This window comes from Neodiprion fabricii, chromosome 2 (assembly GCF_021155785.1).
Source record: "Neodiprion fabricii isolate iyNeoFabr1 chromosome 2, iyNeoFabr1.1, whole genome shotgun sequence".
NCBI lineage: Eukaryota > Metazoa > Arthropoda > Insecta > Hymenoptera > Diprionidae > Neodiprion > Neodiprion fabricii.
The window spans coordinates 16,407,747-16,419,838 of record NC_060240.1 but is presented as its reverse complement, the minus strand read 5'-3'; the positions used below and the strand labels follow the sequence as shown (position 1 = coordinate 16,419,838).

Sequence of the window (12,092 nt, the reverse complement as noted above, 5' to 3'; positions counted from 1 at the left end):
GATAAAAATTCTCGACAATTTGTACTAAATATTTTGTAATAAAAGTGTACACCACATGAAATAACAACGCTGCATATTTGAAGCTGCAGTTTTCCATTTAAAAAAAAAAAAAAAAACTCTAGACGATTTTTAACGAGATGAGATACGAATATATATGAATATAACATGTTGACATTGGCTAACTATGCACATAGCTATGCGTACATTTACATAGTAGCGATTACATAACGAGTTAAAACGATGGTCGTTTATATTCAATTGGTCGAGCTGCAGTAAAAATCATTGGTAGAAACAAACGAAACTTTCTTTTTCGCAGCAAACACGAGTTAAATCGAATGTACGTAACCAATGAAAATATTTTGCTTCAATACTTGCAAGAATTCTTGGAGCAAAAATTTTCCGAAATTTATAAAATCGCGTTTTTATTTTATTCGAGAAATATGAAAGCTTTCGCAAATGACTTCAAAATTTGAATCGGAATCGTTACAGAAGTCCCAACTTTTCTTCGAATCGATGTGTTACAAACTGGAAATCGTGCGAATTCAAAAAAGTTTCAATATTCAAACTGCATAATTTCATTTGCTATATTAAATACGTACTATTCTTGCCTAATGAAAATTCTTAAACAAGATTATTTCGGTCGAATATCATGGACCTTAAATTTTCTAGTTATAAATTTTACAAAATTAATTAGCCTCTGATTACGATTACTACGATAAGCCGAAGTTGATGACAAAATTTTGTACATTGAAAAATTGAGAATCAAATTTTGCGAACGTCGTTCAGTCCGGAGAGAATGCCCTATACGCGAGTGAATTTAGTAAAGTAAAATTTCACTCAACTCTGACGTAAGGTAAACACATACGTATATCAGTGTGTGTGTGTCACGTATACAGACGTCAATATCTCGACTCGAATCATGTGCGTTCAACGAAAGAAAGTGCGCATTTATGCCTATAACCGCTGGTTATGAGTGGGAAGAAAAGTAGTTGATGACGTATCAGTTCTACAGACACTTACAAGAAAGGTATCCCAACTCGATCTCTACAATTTGATTTCTTTTTTAAATATGTTACATTAGACTAAAAACTGAGCGACACGTATGTTGTTTTATCTGCCATCATACATGTTACAAAAGAAATCAAATCGGAGAGATCGAGTTGGGATACCTTCCATGTTAGATTGATTCTAACACGTTCGATAACTCTAAAAATGTTCCGACTAACGGTATCGAATTTTTGTTTGCTTCTCGGCCTGAGTTTACTCAACGAGTAAGTGTAAAAGATCAGAATTACCAAGATTCCAAACGTAAAGATATCAAAAATCCAATACAAAGAAAGATCAGAGTGGCGAAATTTCACCGAGCCATAAATTCACAGAGCTGAAAATCTTCGTTCATTCGGAATTTCGATGGTTCAGATTTTAAAATTTTCTCATTGCCAGAATTTCAGAACTTTGATTTGACGAAGTTACGACCTTTCGGAATTTTACCCTTTCGGAATATTGAGCATCGAGTTTCGGACCCTTCGGAACTTTGATGTTTCGTCAAAGTTTGATTTCTTCACCTCAAGTTTTACCACAAAAAGAATCAGAATTTAGCGCTTTCGAAACATTTCAATTTTGGAATTTCAATCCCGCCCCGGTTATCAATCCGAGTGTCTGTACAATCCAGTAAAACAATTTCGAAACGATGGAATGATGATAAGAACACTGAACATGTGCAGCTGAAATTAGGGGAATCAAGTTGAATTGGGTAAAAGCAAAAAGCAAGCGATCAAAGAGGAGAACAAAAAAAAAAAAAAAAATATTCGCTGCACGGAAAAAGCTCACTCGTCAAAAATTTTTTGTACATTGCGGTATTCTACAGTTTTTATTAGTTTAAAAATCCGTATGATGCATCAAATTTCAACGAATCACGCCTCGTTTGCCTTTATAATTGAATTATTTATAAATCGCGTGAACTTGAATTTTTATTATTCAACTGTTCAACTGACCGAAAAACAACTTAGGGGAAAGTGGGTTGAATCTTACCACTCTTTGGGAAATACATTTAACGAATGATACGATTTAGTTGGTGGTAAGATACAACCTACTTTCCTGTATGCAAAACCACTACACATTTCGTGTAATAAACTAACGCCTTGTTCAAAAACATATTCATACAATGAAAAATCCATGCGAGTCGATCTTTGCAAAATTCGTTTCAGTAGAAAATCAGCTATAATTTATTGTCATTGGACAAACTGTAAATTTACAGACATTAAACAAAAATAATCAATCGAAAATGTAACCGATATCATATTGTCAATAATATGTGATAGTTTAGATTTGTAATAAAATAAAAATAAAAAAATAAAAAATGGTTAACGGCGGATGAACTGAAAATTTAAACGGTAGAACCAAAATTGTAATTGATTCGAATTTCATCGATATATCATGTCTCCTTTATGTAAAATACAATGATTAATTAAAATTGGCAATTTCGTTTCAAGTAGGTTTAGTCGTTACAATACCTTTAAAAAAGTCTCATTCGATCGAATGATTTATTTCCTAGATTGATCCCTGAAAAAAATCATTCTAAACGAGTTTCGAATAACGTTAATATCTTCCGTAGTAGAGGATAAGTTTACCAACTGTCAATAAATGTAAAACCTACGGTAATGATTTTGTACATGACGCCTGTTCGTAAAATTGCCTTGCAGCCTGCGTTGCGGGAATGAATATTCGGTTGCCTGTTCACAGGCGCTAAAATCTGCTCTCACGTAACGATTCTGTACCTGACATCTCGATGTATTGTACTCGGTTCTGCCGAACGAAAGAATTCACAATAACCTAATTATAAGCCGGAAAAGCATCTGAATTGAATTGTGCTGCGGATAATAATGCCAAAATTAGACGATCGACTGATTAAATCTGCATTATGCAATTCACGCGGGCGGTAAAAGAATACGAGAAACAGATTATGCAATACTTACAAAATGCTTTCGAACATGTTTGTTTGAAAAATCTTTACGAATTTAAAAATTCACAGATCTTTTTTCAACCTTACATCATCTTACACTTTATAGTAAATAACGAATTATAATATCCAGATAGGATTCAGAAATTTATATACCACAATGTTCTGCTTTATGAGGATGTAGTTCACAACGTTACCGCAACGCTAAGTTTTTCGTAAAGATTCCTATTCAGTAAGTTTAGAATTGTCCAAAATACAGTCAAGTGTTTGATAAATTAAAACAGCATGCATACTTACATTTATATAAAACAACTCGTTTAAAATCATTCTGTAAGTTAAAGAATAGCGATTTCCTCTCAATGTTCCGTCAACTAAACGTTACGAACATCGACCTCACTCTGATTTTGATGCAAGAAAGAGGGAATATCACAAAAGAAAAAAAAAAAAAATTGAAGAGAGATTTACGATTACAAATTTACGTTCAAGTACAGATTGTAATTCATCGTACTTTCTGCGACTGTCGGATTTTTGTGATATCTGAGTGCTTTCAACAGTTCTCAATTGCTTCTTCTTACCGCGTCGAAACAAGAAGGAAGCCATTCATGTTGCCGACTCTGTACACACACTCCTCTCGATGTTTGGACAAAACTGACAGAAGCCCTAGGATCTAGCCAAGCACATCAGGTGCAGGTTTTTATACTATAATAATATATACCTAGGCATGCATACGTATACATAACATCAGTAACATGAACCGCAAGTTTCGACTGTGAGCGCACATATTTACAGAATTGCAGCCTTCATATGTAGGGCATTTCGCAAATAAACGACCAAGTCAAACCGATGAGATCGGGAATTTAAGTCAGATATTTTTTTTCTAAAAGGCTTTGAGTTTGGAAAAATACTCCTAAATGGATTTTTTAATTGCCGCTTTCGTTTGGACAGAATAACTCTCGGTCGATTTGAAAAATTTCATATTCAAGGCCAAGTTTCTGGTAGAAAAAATGGGTATTGGAAAAAAAAAACGTCGGGAACAAAAACGTATTGTTTTTGAACGTGGTTTCGAGAAAAAAAAAAAAAAATGCGGTATCATAAAAACCAGCAGTAACGAAAATAATCAATATTTTCTCGCCTGTTGAAAATACGCGATTGTTTATTTGGAAAAATCAAATCTTAAATTGATCTTTGTCAAATTACGAACGTTACAAGCCTTTGTAAACCATGGAATGACGATTTTTCAATTTCTTTGGCAATGTTATGAAAATCGAACATCTAAAAAAAAAAAAAAAAAAAGAAAAGCCGTCTTATACCTATAAAATGTCAAAAAATTATATTGGTCGTGAAAAAAAAAAAAAATTCGTGTCGTGTTATGCTGCGCGAACTTTGAGAGAAGAAAATGAGGAAGAACTTTGTGACACCTTCATTGATTTGTGAAGTCTTCGTTGAAAAAAAAAAAAAAAAAAAACATGAAACTATTTTTGAATATTCGTGTTGATTTTTTCAAATAATTTTTATAGAAAATGACGAATATTTTGAACCGCGAATAAAAGTGTGACGACTTTTTTAAAAATAATTATTTATGGCTATGTTTGTTAATTGAGATTTGTATATCAGCACTTTTCGTGGTTCACGATGCATGAAATGAAATCGGCCACAGCGTATCTTTAACGCATATTTATAGCGCTGTTGAGAATATTAAATTTAAAAATACGCTGCTTCGATTACGGAACAGCAAATTGGCAGCAATGCTGTTCGAACTTCGATTCAAATTGTAAATCATCGGACTTATATAATTTAATGTAAGACGATTAGAAAATGTCTACAGATTAACATGCGGCTTGTTTCTCCGAGTCAGACGATATCTTCTTCGTGTCTTTTTGTTTTTTTTTTGCTCTGAGTACTGCAATCGATTGGATTGTGAGAAAAAAAATAAAAATTTATAATGATCGAATTAACTCTGTAAATATAATTGGGATATTCAAGTTTTCGTCATTGATTTTCAACAGTAATCAATCGACGAAAGGAAAAGTGATATCTATGAGCTAATTTTTGCACGTGAGGAATAGCAGCGAGTCACGTACCAGCGAGTAAAAAAGGAAGAGAATTCTGACCGAGCCCAATGTCAATTTCATTAATTAAGCGGAGTACATTAGATAACACCGGCACACAAAAAAAAAAAGTTGTTTGTACGTTTGACCGGACCCACCTACGGACATGTAATTCGATCCGCTGAATCCGAATTTGAAGTCCGTTTGGCCCGTTCACCCTCCAGATTTGAGTAAAATGCAAAAAATCCAAAAAAAAGGCAAAAAATTGAGATAAACTGCAATCACAGCGATGCAAAAATTTTTGTGGACTCGGATCAAGTACGATTTTCATATATTTCAATTCACTGAATCTAAATCTGAACGTTAATTAGTCCGTTGAGCCGTCAAAGTTTGAAAAAATTGTGAAAAACCGAAAAAAATTGCATAAAATCATGAAAAACCGAAACTATCGAGATGAAAAAAAATTTTTGGATTCAGATTGAGTATGATTTTCATGTATTTTGTTCCACTGAATCTGAATCCGAAGTTTTTTTGTCCCATTATCGTTTCAAAATTTAAAAAAATCTCAAAAAACCAAAAAAATTGGGAAGAGATCTATAGATTTTTTCTTACATTTATAACTGCAATTTTCCCAATTTTTTTGTTTTCTTGAGATTTTTTTAAATTTTGAAACGTTAATCGGACAAAAAAACTTCAGATTCAGATTCAGTGGAACAAAATACATAAAAATCATAACATCTATAGATCTATAGATTTTTTCTTACATTTATAACTGCAATTTTCCCAATTTTTTTGTTTTCTTGAGATTTTTTTAAATTTTGAAACGTTAATCGGACAAAAAAACTTCAGATTCAGATTCAGTGGAACAAAATACATAAAAATCATAACATCTATAGATCTATAGATTTTTTCTCATATTTATAACTGCAATTTTCCCAATTTTTTTGTTTTCTTAAGATTTTTTTAAATTTGGAAACGTTAATGGGACAAAAAAACTTCAGATTCAGATTCAGTGGAACAAAATACGTAAAAATCATAACATCTATAGATCTATAGATTTTTTGTCATATTTATAACTGCAATTTTCCCAATTTTTTAGGTTTTTTCAGATTTTTAAAAATTTTGAAACGTTAATGGGACAAAAAAACTTCAGATTCAGATTCAGTGGAACAAAATACATAAAAATCATAACATCTATAGATCTATAGATTTTTTCTCATATTTATAACTGCAATTTTCCCAATTTTTTTGTTTTCTTAAGATTTTTTTAAATTTGGAAACGTTAATGGGACAAAAAAACTTCAGATTCAGATTCAGTGGAACAAAATACGTAAAAATCATAACATCTATAGATCTATAGATTTTTTCTCATATTTATAACTGCAATTTTCCCAATTTTTTTGGTTTTTTCAGATTTTTAAAAATTTTGAAACGTTAATGGGACAAAAAAACTTCAGATTCAGATTCAGTGGAACAAAATACGTAAAAATCATAACATCTATAGATCTATAGATTTTTTCTCATATTTATAACTGCAATTTTCCCAATTTTTTTGGTTTTTTCAAATTTTTTTAAATTTTGAAACGTTAGTGGGACAAAAAAACTTCGGATTCAGATTCAGTGGAACAAAATACATGAAAATCATACTCAATCTGAATCCAAAAATTTTTTTTAGAACCTCGATCCGTGCCACTCTGGCGATTTTTTTGCGATATCGTCACACATATTCGAAGACTGTAATTTTTTCAGAAAAAAAGGGTCCTTTTTGAATAAAAAAAATAATTTCTTCCTATTTTGGTAAAAAATCAGCGTCGCCGAAACGTAAAATTTTTTTAAAAAATTCCTCTCGAAATCTAACAAAAAACTACAACTTTTACGCAGAGTCATTTCTTTCCAGTTACTTCAAGTTTCCGAGATATATTCATTTGAAAAAAAAACCGGCAATTTCTCAAATAACGAATTAAAAAATCTGAAAAAATTCACATAGAGTACCTTTTACCAGTACTTTGATATAACCAATTATGGGGCAGATCTGAGATGGTCGAAAAAAAAGTGGCCGAGTTGACGGTGAATCCCTCACCTGTTTTACTGAATTTTTCTAGTTCCTATAACAAATGAAACTTTTCTAAGTGTAAGTTCGAATTCAAACGTCGTGGTCCCCGTTCATCTTCAAATCGGCACGTATGCAAATGGTTATGCAAATGGGACGAGCGACGAACCCGGACGAACTTTCCCCCTGCTAACCGATCCCACGGAAGGGTGGATCAGCCGTCTCTTCAGCACCCTTGGCCAGCCAGCCAGCCAGCGAACAGCCCTCAGCAGCCACCCAATAAGTGGACGTATGACTCACTAACTCGTTGAGTCTAGAAACGTGGAATATCCGATCGATAGCATACGTAACAACCATTCCATTCAGGCGACTCGGTATCGGGACGATCTAATTTTGACTTCTATTTCGACCAATTGAATATCGACGAGGCGGGGTGGAAATGCCGAATTTGAAAAGTTCCGAAACAGCCAAATTCTGATTTTTTTTTTACGGCGAAACTTAAAGTAAAGAAATCAAACCTTGACGTAACGTCAAAGTTTCGAATCGTCCGTAATCCGACGCACAAAGAGTTTCGAAAGGGTGAAAGTGAGAAAGATTTAAACATCTGAAGCATCGAAATTCCGAATGATGGAAGATTTTCAATTCTGTGAATTTCTCCACTTTGCGGTTTCTTTGTTTTGAATTTTCGATAATTTTACGTTTTTTGTTTTTTTTTTTCTCATTTTTTGCACCCACCCATTGAATAACTACGCTGAGTGAATGTATTTTAATTTTCGAAATATTGCATTCCGGAACTTTGAACCGGCGGGTTTCCAACCATTCGAAACTTTGTTGCTTCGAAAAAATTCGATGTCTTTACTTCGAGTTTCGCAACCGAATAATTCGGATTTAGGGACTTTCGGAACTTTTTAGATTCGAAAAGGAGGAAGAAATAAAACACAACAGATTTGCACAGAAACAGCTCGGTTATCATATCATGCTTAAGAAAGATCGTCAGCTTGCAATTTTGGAATTGTTTGAAATTCAGTAAACTGTAATAAAACGAAACGTAATCATTATTACAGAGAATATGCGTATCCTCAAATCTTTGTTCATTCGAAAAAATTGTAAAAATAAAAAGATACTGATTTTTTTAGGATAACGATACGGATTTCAACCTCGTCGGTTTGCTGTCGACAACTTTTAGATATTCCAAAGGAACTTTGCTCTACAGTGAATAAAATTTCAACAAATCACGTAGCTCATTTTGCCTAAAAGTCATTTGAACTTGAATTCTCGTTCAACTATTCAATTTACCAAAATCATCATTTTATGCAAAATCAACAATTTTCTGTTTCTTCTTTTTATTTGAACAAATGATGAAACTACTCGGTTTACAAGATTTTGTCCGCTGTACCAAAAAGGCATCGTTCGATAATTACCGAACCTCGGATAATATTCCGACTTATTTTTATCATAGAAACACAGTCTATAGACACCAATTTAACTTACATAATTGAACTATCGAGGAGAAAAAAAATTAGAAATTTAACCATATTTTAATGCTTTTCTGGATTATGGAATTCTACGTAACATCGTCACAGAATTCGTTGACTAATCAATTAGTTTAGGCGACTTGTCAAAACTCGTGTGAAAAATCAATCAATCAATATACCTAATATCTTTCCTTGTAGAAAATTACATACACCAGCGAATTTGATATCATGATATTCGTGTAAGCCGGTGACTTTTTTTTTTTTTAATCGGAGACCATTGGACCAACAATCATGAGCTGCTTGTAAAGGAAGATTTATACGAAATAACCGAATGATGCGATGACACAGGCCAACACGAATTTTGACTTTGATAAGAGGGTATTTTAATAGATTTAATAAATTTCGATAGATTTATCGGCAGTTGGATGAAAAAAATGTATGCCGCCTGAAAAAGTTTGCTTTTCTATCCAGGAGAACGGTTGAAGTGTATTTTAGAAAATCCATAGTTAAAACTTTATATTTATTGATAACACGAAACAAATATATTTAAGGGGGTATTCTAGTGTAGAGGCATGAATTTGAGGTGTTTTTTGAAGTGCTATAAACAAAAAACAAAAAATATTTTTACCATCCATTTTTTTATCAGGCGTTTATTATTATTTCACGATTACAAAAAAAAAAAAAAAAAAAAGTCAAAAAATACAAAATTGAAAGTGCTATGAGTTGTTGAAGTGGGGGGTACAAAAAAAATGGCGCGCCAATGTTGTCACGATTGCAAGCATTTTCAAAATCAGAAAAAAAAAACAAAAAAAGATTATTAATCTACATAAATGCAGCTATCGTACTAACTAAAAAAAAAGTCGAAAAAAATTTTTTTTTTGTCAAATTACGGCTGTCCGAAAAAATACGTTTTTTTTTGACTTTTTTGAACGTTTCTGAATTTTTTAAAAATAGTAAAAATTATTATTTCGTTATAATAATAGTTCGTGCGATAGAGACATGTATTGAGAAGATTCTCACCAAATTTCAAGTAAATCGGTTTAATAGAACTTGAGAAATCATGTCAACCGTTTTGAAAAATGTAGTTTTGAGAAAAACGCGTTTAAAGTTTCGAGTAAAATTCGTTCCAGCCGAGCCAGTATTGAAGACGTGTCACTAAAATAGCTATATCTCTGAAAATAATTGAAATTTTGACTTGTCCTTTTAAGGACACATTCTTGAAAGGTTAAGCTTTGAAAATATAAAAAAAAAAAAATCGATTTTTTCAAATTTCTACACTAGAATACCCCCTTAAATATGTAATTTTTATCAACTTTCACTGTCATATCAAATTACACAAATAGTGGAAAAAAGTTTGAAAGTGAACCCTCTTGCTTTTTCTTTCATGTTCACAAGTACGTTTTTCACTAAACCCCAAATGTAGTCACTCATCATATTTTCGTTGTATCGGCCCTGATAACGTTGTTCGAAGTTCATAATATATCGATGAAAACGTTCTCCTTGTTCTTCTGATCACGTCTCCATATTGTTTTCAAATTTATCTAAATGAGCATGCAGCATATGTACTTTTAGAGACATTCCGCAACCCATGGTTATAAAGTTTTTTAACGTATTTTCAACTAGAACTTGGTAATTTTCAATTTTGTTATTCCCTAAAAATTCAGAGACTACTGCTTTAAAACTATATTCCAACCCTTTTTTTTTTTTTTTTGGCTGTATTTTTAAATGTACCAGAACTATTTAATATCTCTACGATAACTGAAAAGAATATATTATTATCAAAACTACCACAAAAGCAAACTTTTCTATGGAATATGGGTACTTTTCCTTTATTATCGAGCATAATGAAGAGAAAAATCATAAAATAAATTTTAGGAAACGGACGAAAAGTTTTTTACGTAGAGTTGTGTAATTTAAGTTTATCAATTAATTTTGTACGGTATATTATGATTGGAAGTTAAGGATATCACAAAAGTTAGTTCGACGGATTAGTGAAAGGAAAAAGATGCCTTTTTTTTCAGCTTCGCAGAGGCGTGGAATATTTTTTATTCGTCCTACCTTGCGGAGGGAAATGAATTCGAAAATATCTTACAGGTTATTATTTCAAGCAAACTTTTCTCTCTCCGAATTCGTTCGCGTCGTTCCAGCAGCGTTAGGAAACAAGATAAGAATGCATTCTTCCGATTATCAGACAACGACTGAACGTTATTCGAGATAAAGGTCACCGCAAATTAAGCACATATAATGAAAAATTTCCCCAAACCAACGAGTCGCGCATATTTAAGTTCATGCGGTACTCCTACCTTTACCGACCGAGCAAACTCACCCTTTTCCTTCTTACACTAAATAAACAATCGAACGGAAAGCTTCAAACCACATTTCCCGTATTTCAGGGGCCAAAAAATCCATAGCTGAGATACTTTGCGCAATTCCAATTTGAACCCTTTCCGTTTGTTCGTTTACTTAATACAGAAAGAAAAAGGGTGAATTTACTCGCTCGGTAACGGTAGGCGTACTATACGACCTTAATCACCGTCGAAGTGAAGAATTAGCAACGAATTCAAAGTTTTCAACATTTTTTCTAGTTAATTTGGCAATAAAAGTTTTAAAAAAAAAACTTCCGACTGTACAAACAACAGATTCAATTGGAATTAAAAAGTTTAATTGCATTTATCGATTGAGGTTTATTTTTGCAAATCGATGTTTTATAATCCAATCGCGATTCGACTTGACAAATTATTATTCGGAATGCTTATTGAATTATTATACTGTTCATTTACATCAAAGTTGAAGATCGAAATAATGTAACTTTAAAATATTTTTTTCTCACTCAAGACCGAATCAAATATTATCTAAACCTTCCGTTTTCCTGTGTCCTATTGATAAATATATATTCCTAACAAACTGTTCTCGAAAAATATACGCGATTGAAATTTAAATCAAAAGATTTTCATCAGATTTGACTTATTGTCAGTTTGTTAATGCGGAGATAAACATAATTTATCGGATCGAGTCCAAGTGATTTCGCTAAAAAATGAAGTTCAAGATTTTAACCAAATCTCTTTTGCAGAAAATAAAATGTCTACCATCTGTTCCACTGGCACTCGGGATATTTCTGAAGTTCCTGATTTTAGAAAAAAAGTTTCGCTAAAATTACGAAAAAAAAAAAAAAAAAAATGCACATAAAAAATGATATGCCAGATTTTCGTGGCATCGCATCTAGAAAGAAAAAGTAATTTGATTTCCTGTACTGAAAGTTTTTGATCGAAAAGTTCTACAGTTCCTGAAGATTAAAAACAAGAGTTCTAGCATCTACGATTTTTAACAATTTTTTTAAAAATTTAAAAATTCGATCATTTTTTGGTTATTGCAACGCAAAATCGGTTCGTAAGATTTACTCTACTTTTTTAGTTAAATAAGGCTTCAACGTCAATTTATTATTGCGCAAGCATTAAATTTTCGCAACAGTTACAAGAAAATATAGTAACGGATACCAGACTTCCCGGTAACAGCTAGAAAACTAATTTTTATTCTGTACCTAGAACTATATTTTTCGATTG

General features: G+C 32.3%; 1 protein-coding gene across 1 annotated transcript in view; it reads right to left on the bottom strand.

The window, feature by feature from the left end:
- The window catches only part of LOC124176644 (flotillin-2), a 478,641-nt gene that overhangs the window by 458,690 nt on the left and 7,859 nt on the right, over positions 1-12,092 (bottom strand). The gene's annotated exons all lie outside the window — the stretch shown is intronic.